This window comes from Paramisgurnus dabryanus, chromosome 9 (assembly GCF_030506205.2).
Source record: "Paramisgurnus dabryanus chromosome 9, PD_genome_1.1, whole genome shotgun sequence".
Classification (NCBI taxonomy): Eukaryota; Metazoa; Chordata; class Actinopteri; order Cypriniformes; family Cobitidae; genus Paramisgurnus; species Paramisgurnus dabryanus.
Genome location: NC_133345.1, coordinates 36,257,994 through 36,273,580, shown reverse-complemented (window position 1 = coordinate 36,273,580; position 15,587 = coordinate 36,257,994). Strand labels below are relative to the sequence as shown.

Here is a 15,587-nt window from a genome sequence, read left to right as displayed (position 1 = left end):
CACCTCTTTTCCCTTTATATTACCCCTACATTTTACTTCCTTTTCTTCCTCTCTCCTTGACCAGCCACTCAGACCGTATGAAGAGGCACCAGATACAAAAGGTCCAACTTTCTGTGTGTGTTTGTGTTTTGTGAGAAAGAGAGAGAGAGAGAGAGAGAGAGAGGAGTTTGACCAAACAAAGCAGTTCTGTCCAGCATACATGCATGCAAACGTACAAAGCCTCTTTTCTTTAGAGGCCCTTAGTTGCTTTTGAGCCATCCATCAAAGCTGCACTACCAGCAGCGGGACTCTGAGAAACTACACCAGAAAACAGCTCTGATCGACGGGCGGATCATAACACTCACTGCTATTCAGTAGAGAAGAGAGGTCAAGGGCGATCCAGTTAGCCAATGATTTGTGTGCTTTAGGATTTACAGTGCTGTGAAAAAGCCACCATGCCACCGTTAGATTGGTTGCTTTTGCAATGGTATAGTGACCTCATATAATTATTTCCCAGTCTTAGAATACAACCAGAAATTTGTATGAATTTATAAGCTAAAGTGGGAAGTATTTACTGTGACCTCCCCTTGAGCAATATTTGGAACCTGCAGGATCTTTTAAACATAAATTCAATGAAATCATTTCTAATTCTAATCTAATGACTACAGTCTCCTCAAAAGATGTGTTTAGTGAGAAGCAGGGCCGGAGTGGGACTAGTTTTCAGCCCTGGAGTTTCATGCCTTAGACCGGCCCACTTTAGTTCATGACACGACAGACTATATTTAAATAATATCATTAAATCCTCAGCTATATAAGTCTGCAATAGTGCACTGTTCTCTGCAGCCTTGCAATTCATTGTGTTTTTCAAATATATAATTTCCAATTCAATGCAAATACAGTCGCCTAAACAATAATTTTTGCCATATTCATGCAGCCCTACCATAAGGTAATTTGCATATTATTTAATTAAACTTAAAAACTACTGAAAGCGAACAAATGCGTTTGTGTTTTTCTTTTTTTTTTTAAATAGTGGGTCTTGAGATTACCTGTTGGGTTGAAAAAGTTTTGAAACCCCTGATCTACAAGATTTATCAAGTAGGCAGGAGAAAAAAAAAATTCTTATCTTAAGTTTTTAGAACTTAGATCATTGTGTCAAATAAGAACGCGCGGCAAGCGCACTCAAATAAATACGTTTCAAATATATATGGTTCTGAAGCAAAACATGTGTTCACAGGCGAGTGCTTTGAAAAGCAGAAAACGGCACGTCCTGCATTTCCATTAGATGTTAAAGGACAAGTTCGGTATTTTACACTTAAAGCCCTGTTTTCAGATTGTTTATGATGAAATAGAACGGTTTTGACTGAAATTTAGACATATGATGCTGGCCCGAGAATTTTCGGGTGTTTGTTGATTCACCCCCCCACCTCTACAATGGGTGTATAGGTGCACTGGAACAATCCTTCCTAAAATGCATTAAACTTTCTTTTACAAAGACGTGAAACTCAACGAGTGGTAAGTGATGTTCACTGATATGCTCACACAAAAATCGCTGCAAAAGATGCTTTCCAACAGGTTTTATCGTAGTTTTTGTCCAACTCCATTGACTTGTAATAGATGTCCTGTGAGGTACGGTATTACTCCGCGCCGGGAACGTTGTTTGTATTCTTGCAATTGGCAAAGGCGGATTGTCGCCACCACCTGGGCTGGAGTGTTTATTATTCAAGCTCTAAGCGGAAGAATGTACGGGTGTGAGGGGTTTGGAAAAATAGGTCCACAAGTTTACAACGAATGCTTAAACAGCTGTTTGAAAGCATCTTTTGCAGCGATTTTTGTGTGAGCATATCAGTGAACACCCCTGACCACTCGGTGAGTTTCACGTCTTTGTAAACGAACGTTTAATGCATTTTAGGAAGGATTGTTCCAGTGCACCTATACAGCCATGGTGGGAGGTAACACAACAAACACCCGAAAATTCTCGGGCCAGCATCATATGTGCAAATTTCAGTAAAAAACGTTCTATTTCATCATAAACAATCTGAAAACTGGGCTTTAAGTGTAAAATACCAAACTTGTCCTTTAATGGACCGTTCTTTCAATAAGTGGTCGGGACTTGGGACACAATCAACTTGTGCATAAAGCGGTGGGGACATCTCCCACCTGCAAATTACGCAAGTGGGGCTGGATAATATTGTGAGTGGTGGCAGCCTAGGGATTTTTCTTTGGCAGCCTAAGGACAACAACCTTTAACCCGGTGGCATGACAACACTGGCCCTCGTGGCCAAAAAAACAGACCGGCCCACCGTGAATTCTCCCGGTCCTCCCGATGGCCAATTCAGACCTGGGGCCTTATTTATAAAGTGTGCAGACGTACAGATTTGACCCAAAAGTGTGCGTACGCAAAAATCCACCGCAAAGTCCTTATTTATAAAAACTGTCTTTGACTTGGAAGCAGGTTTTTGGAAATATAAGCCATTCTTACTGCTCGAAAAGAGTTTAAACATTGACAAGCGCTCTCATTATGTCTATGTCATTAATTAGGCATCGTTTAAAGGTGGAGATCTGAAAAGTTCATTTGCGATTTATAGACTTCACATCTGAAAGAAAGGGGTACACGCGTTTTCTGTGCAAACGTTCGTTTTATGAATCACATGTACACATTTTTGATAAATGATCGTAAGATCAAATGTTGGATGGTTTTTCATGCAGCATTTTATAAATGAGGCCCTTGGTGACAAGAGAGGTCACAATAAATACTGACTTTTTGTGTATATTATAGATGTATTTTGGTGATTTTCAGGATTGCCCTAGGATATGCTGTAAAAGTCCCAAAGCTAACAGACACAGAATAAAACCCACAAAATTTCAATCTGAAACTTCATGGGGTCTTCATGTTTATTAGTCACAGCACATTGTATTAAAATCTGCGTTATTAGTAATTAATTGCCCCTAGACTCAGATCTGTATTCATGCGTGCACATTAATTTGTAAACTCACATATTCCACCTCTGAAAACCACAGACTGGACTTATAAAATCTGCGAGAACATGCCTCAATAGACATATTAAGCAATGACATAGAGGTTACATAATTCACATTGGTAGGCGACTCATAAAAGTCTTCCATCTGGAAGTCACAATTCATTCCCAACAACATGCATCCCCGTGCAATAACACTGGCGCATTTGTAAATCTCACATGTAGCTGTAAATGGCCCGTTAGATTATCTGTCACTTTTAGAGGACGGAATGAGAGAGAGAGAGAGAAAGAGAGGGAGAGATGTAAGGTCTAACAACAAACCCCGAAGGGATCTTGCTGAAATAATTCCTATCAAGTCTCATTTGTTTAGAACGAGGACTGGTGTGGTATTAATAAATGCTGCTTATTCTCTTTTCCCTTGATGTGCATTACTAATCTGAAAACGTAAACCATTGGAGTAAACATTAAAATGCCAGAAATATCCCTTCTGCGCCACATTTTTGGTTAACATGGTATATAGGGGAGGACCAAAATGTGTCAATTTTAAAGTTGAAATCTGTAACTTTTGCCCTTCTATTGCTATCTCTGTTACTTTACGTACTTTGTTGAAAACCTACTGTCATTTTCCGTCTACCTTTAAAGGTCAAATGTTTTTTATCCTAAGCATAATAGGTCCTTAAGGTACCCAAAAGGTACAAAGTTGTATTATATTTTATATACCTGTAAACGTACAAAACAGAACCTTAGGGTACCACCCCAGCGCAGATAGAGTACAGTTTTGAACTTTATTTTTATCAGGCTGACAACAGCTCTTGTACAACATGAGAAAAACACTACACCGTGCATGCCAAACAGCTTATGACGCACACACAATCGGTACTTGCTTTCCGACAACACAGAAATTAGCCATCCACGTTTTTAAATTCTGCTCCACACCTCACCAGCCTGAGAAAAATGGCATAAATAATTAATAGCGAATCAATTATTACATTTTCTCCCGAATTAACATTCTGTATTTTCTTGCAGTTAAGTGTAGACAGGAGCAGGATGGCACACACCAGCGTAGCCATCCATGCACCTCTGGCTTGTCCAATTGTAGCCCATTCGAGGGGAACCACAGGCTTAAATACTTGCATTTAATGATACACGACAGACTTCAGTGACATCATGGCAGAAGCAGAATGGAGGGATTAATGGGGGGGAATTAAAGAGACAGGATCTAACAACATAAGTTAAGATCAACAGGACCAACATAATAAGACACACAACAATGACAGGTTATGGATGCTAAATTTGTTATCTAAACAAGGTCATTGTATTGAAAATGACCATAGCCTCTGTGTATGAAGGTCTCAGAGATGTGTTTGCATGCATAAAAATATCATTTGGCTGCATATCTAACATCAGTGTGGATTTCTGTCATGTGGGCTGAGCTTGATACCACCCCACTCACAACCAAACGTTTTGTTGCATTTTAAACACATACATATTTCTTTATAACAAGACATTCATTGCTTTAAAAATCTGAATATATAATTGTAGAATTTAATTTCTTTATTTGTAGTTCAAAATATTGATCTATGTGTTCATATAAGTAATGGCAAATTATGCCCACCCAAATCAAATCAGCAGAGAAGTGACTGCATACAGAACTAAAGTAGCCTACACCTGAGACCCTGACCACGTGCTCTTTCACGAAAAGTTGATCTCTCTCTCTCTCTCTCTCTCTCTCTCTCTATCTCTCTCTCTCTCTCTCTATCTCTCTCTCTCTCTCTCTCTCTCTCTCTCTCTCCATCCATCCTTTTAAATGCAATTGTATCTACAGTGATCCTTATCCGTTTGAGCGTGCAATTCGTATTAATTGTTTAAAGGTGACTTCTCTCTCTCTTTGGCCAATAAAAATACATGCACACTAGATAGATTGTTGTTGCTAGGAGACAGAAGCATCCTGAGGCGAGGCAGCATCGCGAACGCCAGACGTGTGTGTATTCTACTACAGCAACAGCAGTATTTCTCCCTCTGTATTCTCTCTCTCTCTCTCTCTCTCTCTCTCTCTCGCTCTCTCTCTCTCTCTCTCTCTGATGAGTGAAAGGAGTGCTGTCAGCCTCTCTGCTGCGCTTCCAGCTTGCGGACCCACACTAACTGAGTTAAGGGACAGTTTGAAATCAGGCAAAGATGGAAAAATGCGAGACTTCCAACAAATGGAGTATCTAACCGAGGTAACGCAGGAGAAATTTTGCACGCATGATTTTAAATGATGTTTGCTGCTGTTTCAATGATGCATGCATAAAGAACATAACATAACGTATGTTCGGGCTTCATAAATCGTTTAGGCTTCATAAATCGCATGTTTGGTTGTAACGGCATTATTCATTTATGGTCGCGGGCTAATGCGTAAATATGCGCGTAAAACTTGGGGTACGTAAATGTTTCGTACTTACGTAATGGATTTCAAATGTCTCTGCGTTATTCACTACACTTCCCAACGCCACGCAAACTTTGCGTTGGGTGTTTTATCTCTGTTGACATTAATCTTTGCGCGAGACATGCGTCTACATAATAATGCGTCTTGGGTAAAAGTAGTCTACAATTCGCTGCTGTTTTATAGAACTTGAACACTCCAAAGTTGATCAGAACTCATTTTTTGTGCGCAAATATATGTTTATTCCAGTAGCATACGTAAAAAACTGTTACGTGGACTGTCACATGTTTTTGTTGTTTTATAACATGACATATTGGATGTTGAAATTGACAGGAAACTGCAGGTGAATGTATCTTTTAGCTAAAACTCGTGGTCATATATTAATTTATGTAGAAATGCGTATTTATTTGTAATGGACATTTCTGTCACCTGTAGGTCCACTGTGGACTGTCCTAGCCTTGCAGGTGCATGGGTCTGTCATTGTAAGTTTACTTGGGTAAGTCTCTTTGGATGCTGATGGACTAATTCCAGTCTCTTTTTAGTGCGCATATTTCGTGCGTTCTTATCAGTCAGACCCATGACCAGTGTGGTTGCAATGCTTTAGACTTCACCTGGATCTGTAAGATAACCAGAGAGAAAGACGAGAGCGATTCATAATTTATTGCGTCCGGGGTCTGCGCTGAATTTTAATATCTGTGTGCATGCGTTATGCCGGAGAGATGAATGTTATAGTGAGATGTGAGGTTGTAAAGTCTGATGATGTTTGGATATTCTGCGCGCAATAGAGGTGGGGCTTCAACTCGTTTGGAATAATAATTGGCAGAAGTAGGTAACATTACAGAACAAAGCACAGATTATAGGACCCTCACTTCAACTACACCATTAATATAAGCAAATACTAATACAATGTCTGTGTTGCCCTAGGTTACATTTACAGAAGGCATCATTACACGAGTGATGCATGCACTTTAAATGTTCATGTATTATCTCTTATACATTTATTTTGTAATTTCTTGCGAATGTGAAGCATTTGCATTATTTTACAAATAGGATGTAAGTCTAATTTGTACATTTAGGTTCTGAAGAGGCTCATCACAGTGATGCCACAGAAAAAAACTATTCTTAAAAGAACCATAACGTTCGTGCAACATAAAGATTGGATGGTAAAGGTTTATTTTGAAACCATACAGGCCAACAAAGAACTTTCTTGGACCATTTGGAGTCCATAATTGTGTATGTTTGCACATGCGTGTGCTCTTTGCATTTAGAAATCAGAGCTATTGTACAGGAAAAGTTGGCCTTGAATAAGCTGGACCATCTCATTGAAATGCTAGAGACTGTGTCTGCGTATTTGTTGTTCTTTGCATATGCTCTATAGGCACGCATATATGTTTGATGTCGATATGCATTGCACTGCTGCCATAATTTATAGCTTATAATAAAATTGCACATGTTCATGAGTGCACATAATAGCGTCTGCTAATTAGTATGCGTCAAAGTTGTTAGTCAAAGTGTCCTTTGGGATTTGCGAGTTTATGCATGTGTGCACAAGCGTGCTTTTCTCCAATGGCATGCGCGTGTGTGTGTGGCATTTGTACATGTGTATGTGTGGGAGTTTCAATTGAGAAGATGCGCTGACAGTCTTGATGCTACATTTACTAAAATGCATTGTGGTATAATAATTATTAATCTTTAAACAGTGTGGTCTACTCAGCGCATTTAAATAAGTTCTAGGGTACTCCACCCCCCAGCACTCTATATACCATCCACAAGTATTATGATGAGCAATAATTGTTAGTTAAATATTGTTGCACTATCACCTTTAAAAAAGATCCTAATATGTACCATTTAGGTACAAATATGTATCCTTGAACTACCAAATTGTACCTTTGAAGTACTAATTTGCACTCTTTGGGTACAAAGGTGACTTTTGAAAGGGTACTTTTCCAATGCCAACTTTTGTACCTTTATTTTTAAAAGTGTATTTTTGTAAACCTTTCCGAACCTTTATTTCCTTCTTACCTTACCTTTAAGGAACTTTTATTTTTAAGAGTGCATTAAAAGCACATTAGTGCAAATTAGAAACCACTTTAATAAGCTACACTGTAAACACATAATGTTTTGAATTCCTAATGCGCACATTGCTGGCAAAGACAACAGAAGTAGCTTTGAATATTTATCTTTCAAGTTTATAATTTTTGGATTACATCCCTAAATGCACGATTCGAAACATGCGAGAAATGGCATTACAAGTCCAATCCAAAAACCCCATAGATGTAAACCAGAGCGAACACGGATGAAGTATTTGTGAGCTCGGTGATGTGAATGCAGTTTATCTCCATAAGCGTTGAAGAATCCTGAGCGCTTATATTTTTCTTCCTCCCACGCGTGTGTTCTCTATGCTTAGGAAATCTACCTTTGTTTGACTGCCTATTCTCCCCCCGACGAAGCCCACGGGTGCAGAGCTCTGTTAGAAATTCTGCTTCAGTAAGAGACTCCAAGGCCCTATCAAGCTTTCAAAAGCCTTGCCTTCATATTCATAAATATGAAAGCGTATGGAGCTAAAGATGCCATCACTGCGACGTAATATTGTCCCATGTTAAATGTCCAATTTGTTGCCCTGTACATGCATTCACTTTCAAAGTGCGTCCTTTTTACAGTATGTGCATACATACCGAACTATGTCTCCATTGACACAGCTCATTGTGATATCTAAAAAAACAGCTATGCATTATTACAATGTGAAAAATTTAAGCTATGCATCACATTGAGGCATCCAGCGTGTGGCGTTCCCACTGAAAATGATTTTATAATCTTCAAAACATCAATTCTGTTGCATAAGTCATGCATCAAATCAGTAAAGAGATGTTTGAGTGTGTCCGCCTGTTTGCATGCAAAAGGAAAGGGAAAGTAATATGCAGAGATTTCAGCAGTCTGGCAGTCCCACTCGCTGCAAAGAAAATCCATTTCTGAGTAAAAAGAACAGCTTTGTAGTTTTTGCAGTGTTGCTGCTGCGGAAAAGTTGCGCTACGAGTTCACATTTACAATGCAAACTGAGCCACAAACAAAATTTCAAGATGCAATAATGATAAAAATATACAGGCGCCCAACGGTATGAGCTGGCGCCAACAGATGACTTTTTGGGGAGAGAAAAATATGTTGAACATTTTGACAAATGATTTCAAGAAATTAAACGAGTAAATTTACAATTTATTTGATTGATACCAGTTTCTAGATGGAGTGTTGAGAAGAGCAGTATTAATAGATTTGTTTGTGGAAAGGGCATAACACAATTTTTTAAAAAATTCATACAAATTTATCACCAACTCCTGGAGGTATATGAATCATGGTGTCACATTTTAACCCCCTCCCCACCCCCCCAAAAAAAAGTTTTGTAAATATATATATTTTTGTATTTTTAAGATATATTGTGACACTATTTTTATTGTCTCAGATTCTTTTTAATGTAATGCAAATAACTATTTGTCATAACTACGTGTATAGTTTCAATATCTTATAGTATTACGGTTTTGAAATAAATAAAACATAAGGTTATTATGTAAGTAACTTTAGCAAATGTTTTGCAATATAGGTTTTTAACATTTATTATTCTTTTTTTAATATTAGTTTATTATTCTGTGTTAACCTGAAAGGGGACATATCATGAAAATCTGACTTTTTCCATGTGTAAGTGCTATAATTGGGTCCCCAGTGCTTCTATTAATCTAGAAAATGTGAAAAAGATCAACCCAGTAACCAGGGGCGGCGTCAAGGGGGGGCATTCGCGGACCGTGCCCCCCCAAACAGGTTGTTGTGCCCCCCTACAAAGTTTTTTATTAATTTAATATATATCAAGAATAATTAAAATAAATTAAACATTGAATGTTTCATGACTTGTAATGTAATCAAATGAAGAAAATATAGTTGATATATGTAAAATAGATCAGTTTCTCTGATTGGTTGTATTGTGGCGTCTCATGCGTCTTAAGTCTTTAGCATATTTGTGACTTGATACTAGCAATGGTTTTTTCGCGGCATTTTATGGATCGTGTAAAATATGGATATTAGAACATTTAGAACGAACCAGCACCGCCTGCTTCATCTGACTTCATGCAAACACAGATTGGCTCAAACTCGGAGATTAGAGGTCGAAGTGGAATTTTCAAATCTACAGGACACTGTTTTAAGGAAGTTTAATGTTCGTGCACGTCTTCTTCAGCTATTTTAAAGGTAAGTTAGCGTTGTTTTAAATTACGTAAGCTTAAATGTGAAGTGTGGCTATAGACCGTTAACAGCATTACGCATGATTATGGTAAAGCGGCTTTTAGGACGCGGTGTGCGCTGCGCTATGAAACCCATTCATTTCAATGGCTTGCGCCGCGGTCGAGGTTCAAAATAGTTTTGCGCACAGTTTGTGGTCTTTTGCACTTTATACGGGAAATGAGCTGACAGTCTGTACCAGTTGTATGAGTGTGTGCTTGTTGTTTTAATGTCTTGTTTTTTGCAAGTTATTGTTGCTATTGCGTGCCCCCTCGTTGGAAGCCACGTGCCCCCCTGTTAGTTATGTTCTGGCGCCGGCTCTGCCAGTAACTTAGTAAACCATTCTCTGCAAGCATGTGAAAAAAATTGGTCATAAAAATTTGGCTCCTCTTGTGATGTCAGTAGGGGATCATATTTATTATAATAAAACAGCCCCTTAATCTGCACTATCCAACCACGGCACTGCCATTTAGTGCAGAGATCAGCTCATTTGCATTTTAAAGGACATACCCAAAAACGACACATTTTTGCTCACACCTACAAAGTGGCAATTTTAACATGCTATAATAAATTATCTATATGGTATTTTGAGCTAAAAAATCACATTTGTATTTCACATATGACTTATTTGACATTTATTTAAAAAAGTCTTGTGAAATGCCCCCTTTAATGTTCACTGGTGTGGTGCATTGTGGGACTGACAGCGCAATCCAAAAGATTTGAGAGCGGCCGAGAGCGTAGGGAGGGTTGGCGGTTTCTCTACATTATGCAAATATCCAGCGGAAAATACGGGGCAACCCCCAATCGCTGTGAAAAGTAGACAAGCCAAGATTTCGCCGCATGTTTCTGACTATTTTGAGAACTGGTGGATTACTGCGCTGATATTACATCTCATTTTCTTTAAAGAATAAGGGCGTTGCCTTTTAAATGCGAATGAGCTGATCTCTGCACTAAATGGCAGTACCGTGGATAGATAGTGCAGATAGGAAGGTGGCATTATCCCCTTCTGACATCACAGGGGGAGCCAAATTTCAATGACCTATTTTTTAACATGCTTGCAGAGAATGGTTTACCAAAACAAAGTTACTGGGTTGATCTTTTACACATTTTCTAGGTTGATAAAAGTGCTGGGACCCAATTATAGCACTTAAACATGGAAAAAAGTTTGATTTTCATTATATGTCCACTTTAAATGTGCGTTCAGTTTGACTTCCATGCAAGGGGACTTCCGCGTGTATGTAGATAAAAACAAAATATTTTTGCATTTCTGTCAAGAGATCCTTCTAAAAGTTACACAAAGCACCTTTAAAAATGTGACCTAGTCTGTGAAAACCCAGCGACACTGACAATAAGGCAACATTGACAATACTCACAAAAATATTAAGCACAAAATAACAAAATAAATAAAATGGTAATCTTACTTTGATTAGGTAGAATGTGACCTAGACATATTTTCATCAGATTGACTCAATACAGTAAGTCTTCATACATTGTTTATTATCAGGAGTATATATTATTCTTTTTTTTTAGAAGTGATGTACAGAGGATAGAGCATCTGCCTTAAAATTCACTTTCACTTGATGTTGAGTGTCTGAACCAGACAACATCTGAAGCAATGAAGATGTTAAACATAGCGTAACGCACATCTCTCTCAGACTTTCTAATGATAGTAATTACTGACAGCGACGGCTTGGCGGGAGGCATCAGAGTTTGACTGAAAAACTTTCTGCATGTAGTCCGGAACGAGCAAACTACTTTTGTGTTTTTTTAGGAGCTTGATTGTGTGAGAAGATTGATCTGTTTTGTGTGTGTATGTGACTAAATAAATGATGTGTTTTATCAGCTCAAGCCTGTGGCTTCTGTAAGTCGCCACTGCAGTGCCGAATTCCCTGCTGCGTCACAGCACCCTATCATGCTCTCTCTTTGACTTCTCTGAATGTCTTTAAGCCCCCCTCCCAAAAAAACAAACTCCATGATCATTTACTTGCATCATTCCAGAGCCATATGATTTTTTATTTTTTTTTAATAGAGTTTAAAGAGACAGTTAACCAAAAACTTCAACAGCCTTTTCTATACCCTGAACGTGAATTATGTTGTCCAGCATAGTGCGATTTCTTTATTTTCAGAGCTTGACACCCTTGGTCACCATTCACTTTATTATATAGATAAAAGCAGTAGGAGCAATTCAACTTTTTGGAGGTGAATTTTTTATCCATACAGCTCTATAAACCCTCAGTAAATAAAAACTGTACTGAGTATAGTATAAATTAAATGTAGCTTCTGTTCAGTTTCTGTAAAGGTTTTAATGAAACACATTATAAAGCTCATTCAGTTTTGTAGGAGTCATCCGCACACTCTTAAAGAGCACCTATTGTCAGATTCACGATTTTACATTTCCTTTGGTGTGTAAGTGTGTATTAGTACATGTTAACTCTTTCACCGCCAGCGTTTTTTTTTAAAAAAGATGCCAGCCAGTGCCAGCGTTTTTCATGATTTTCACAAAAGTTTAATGTCTTCCAGAAAATGTTCTTCTTTAAATATATAAACATACAATATACCAAATGAAAGAACAGACCTTCTGCTTTCAAACAAAAAACCCGTTTCATCCTACCTTCAGTGCTTCTTTTGTAATCAGCTTTTGAAAATGGGTAGGTTTCTGGAAAAACACCATAGATAATTCCATTTTTGTGACGGACTTTTCATAGAGATCCCATTCAGAGCGATCTTTAAAACAGACACGGACATGCAGCCGCTTGCCATAGGGCAATACTTCCGGGTTTAAAAAGTTGCGGAAGGGCACCACCTAGTGGATAATAGCGGTATTGCGGAAAGAAGGAAAAACTCGTCATTGGCGGGGAAGCGTTTTCTCTTGATTGACGAGATATCTCGTCAATGGCGGGGAAAGAGTTAATGATTTGCAAAAGGTACAAACCTCAAAGTAAACGATGACGCAAGTAATCGTCTCCAACGTAAATCTCTTTCTTGGACTACAACAAACACAAGTATTGTAGGAAACAGTTTACTTCCTGGGATTGTTGATGTAGACAAGACCGACATTATCATTATTCCTCCCATTTCAGACTCATAGCCTGTAAGTTGACTCCTGTTAGCAATGTGAGCGAATCTTTTAAACATAGTAAGGAGCGTCACATTTCCTGCTGACGTCAGAGGTATTCAGACCAATCACAACGTACAGATTAGCTGGCCAATCAGGGACACAGAGCTTTTCAAATCCGCACGTTTCAGGAAGAGAGAGAAATCGGAAAATAATGTGTTTTTAACCAAAAACCACGCGAATACATTATATTAAACCAGATAAACAAAATAATGTTGTTTTAGCAATAAAATAGGTGCTGGAAAAGTAAGTCAACAAAATAAGTTCATTAAAAGAAGTTAAGTAAACAGTAAGTTAAAGTTACTCATCACCAGTCAGGATTTCATATATTAAGTTCAATTGACTTGTAAAGCCAATTTTGTTATATATAAAAATGTGGTTCAGCACATTTTTTACAGTGCATGCTCAGATTTGCTGTGTTAGGAGTTTTTAGTGCCGCCCCTCAGTTGTGTGTTTATGGATCAGTGGCCTTACATCTGTTAAAGGAGCACTTTTAATATTTAATGTTGTCCGTTCGCTATGGCTTTTATATTGTTTAATCTACAATGCATTTATCATCCAACAACCATCATTTACCACTAAATATAACAAAGAATGTGTAAAAAAAAAAACCCTAGCTGTTACTGGGGCAGTATCCTTTCAAAAGAGTGCATATTACATATTAGTACCAAATGTATACATATCTGTACCTTAATGGTACCAATAAGGACCTTTTTAAAGGGTACTGCACCAGTGACAGCAATTTGTTTTTCTGACAGTGCAGAGCAGCGGTCTGCAGGACATCTGCAGGACATTGGCACTCCAGGATCGACGTTGCCTACCCCTGGTGTAGAGTTTTACATTGAAGTGTTTGTTCAGGTTTTGCTACTTCCACTAATTGGCATTAGTAGCTCATTTGCATAACATTTATTTCTGAGCATTTATTTGCAAAGCAACTATGTGGTATCTTTTAGAGCACGCTTGTGATTTAAACCTGCAGTCTTTGAAGTACCAGGCCTGATTCTTAACCATCCGGCCACCGCTGCCCCACAACAGACAGCACACAAAAGAGATTAAGCTGTATGGGAAACAAATGAGGAGCTCCCTGGCTTTGAATAGCTACTTTCATTTAGTGGGGCTTGAATTGTGCGGTGCCAAGTCTCAGGTACAGTTTGGTTTTTAAAGGCAAATGTTAAATTCTCCCTCATTTGTAATTCGCATTTTGGATAGTGAATAAAAGTAACCGTAGTTTAAGTATTTGAGGTGAACCCCTAACCCATGCAAAACATTGGAAAGAACGCTGACATTGATCATTTTAGCACAATTGAAACTATTGGGTTATATTATTGGTGAGTTATTATTTTTATAATGAATGAGACTTGTGATTTTTGCCTGGTAAGAAAGATCAAAGTTAAAGATGAGCTTAAGGTTGCATAAAAAGACTCCGTATCAACCCAAGCCTTTTTACAAACCAGAGACCCAACTAGTTTAACACACGATGACTTCAAAGACACCGAGATGAAAACAGAGGTTTGTAATGAGTTGTATCTGGTACCAGACACATGGGTGAGTAATACGTCCTTCATGCGTAATTTGCCTTCTACTCCATGCTAGTTTAATGTAGTGCGTTGTGGTAATGTCCTGCTTTGCTGATTGGCAGATGAATGGATTGGCACAGTGGTTAAGACTCTCTGGCGTCTCGTTTGGTACGTTTCATCATCCAAGGAGAAACTCGCAAAGAGGACGAGTTATCAAAGGCGATAGTGTATAATACAAGTGTGCAAGTGTCGAACGTCTCGGCCAATCACCTCCTCTCGTTTTACTGCAGTAAATCGCGTTTGTGTGTACTAGATGATTGAGTGAATCTAGTCAGAGGTGGTAAATAGTACGCATTGTATGGTCAAGGTTGACAAGGAGAAATACATTTATAGTTTCAAGAGTTATGTTTTTGGCATAAAAAAATGTAGGGTCTTGCTACACGTCTTGATGTTTGACCTTCCCCAAATCAAAATGCATTAACTTTTTACCTGGTCCATTCTAAAGTGCTTTTGTTCAGTCATTTAACAAATGTTTTAGTCATAGCTAACTACATAATGTTAGTGACATATTTAAATGATGACGGCAACAACACTAAGTGAAAAATAGTTGGGTTGTTTTAATCCATGGTTGAGTCAAATATAGACAAACCTAAAATTTGCGTAATAACTAAACTTATGCTGGGTTATTTCAACTGAAATGCTACCGAGACAGCAGACGATTCCGGGCCAGATCTGCGCCAAAGTCAGCAGCTCCGGTGCGGATCCAGTGTGGACCCGGCCCAGGGTCGTCTGCTGTCTAACAACAATGCAACGTAGGGTTATTCACAACTTTTGGGTATGTCCATATTTGACCCAACCATGCGTTAAATGTTCAAGGTGCAAGGTTCAGTTTATTGCCATATAGTGTAAAACACAATTGGAATTCTTTACAGCCAGTCATGCATGGATGTAATGTGGCAAACGAAACATTAAGACAGAACAAGATAAGACACATAAAACATAATACATCACAGAAGTGATAAAAAGCTGAAAAATGCATTTTGATAAAAAAGTATTGTTCCAGGAGGATCTAGAATCTCTTTAATAAAAATAATTTCCAAACCATTGCTTTGTGACAAAAGTTCTTGTTTGCAAAATACTTTACAACATTTACTAGCAAGTTCATTGCTTGAAACGGATGAAGAGCACTGATGCTTGGAAAAAAGAAATTTCTTTTTTGGCACAGGATTGTAAGATTGATTTTTTTGAACTGACTGTTTGATTTAAGCATGCTGTTAAGAAACTGCCTACAAGCTAAATCCAATTAATTCCTGGGTCTC

General features: G+C 38.3%; 1 protein-coding gene across 2 annotated transcripts in view; it reads left to right on the top strand.

The window, feature by feature from the left end:
• Window positions 1-5,030: 5,030 nt before the first annotated feature.
• Window positions 5,031-15,587, top strand: part of grm3 (glutamate receptor, metabotropic 3) — a 46,971-nt gene continuing 36,414 nt past the window's right edge. Inside the window, exons 1-2 of one of the 2 annotated variants that reach the window (XM_065283546.1) lie at window positions 5,031-5,173; window positions 5,812-5,872. The gene's annotated coding sequence lies outside the window, so the exon portion shown is untranslated. The remainder of the gene's footprint in view (window positions 5,174-5,811; window positions 5,873-15,587) is intronic. The other variant, XM_065283545.1, reaches the window with a different exon arrangement.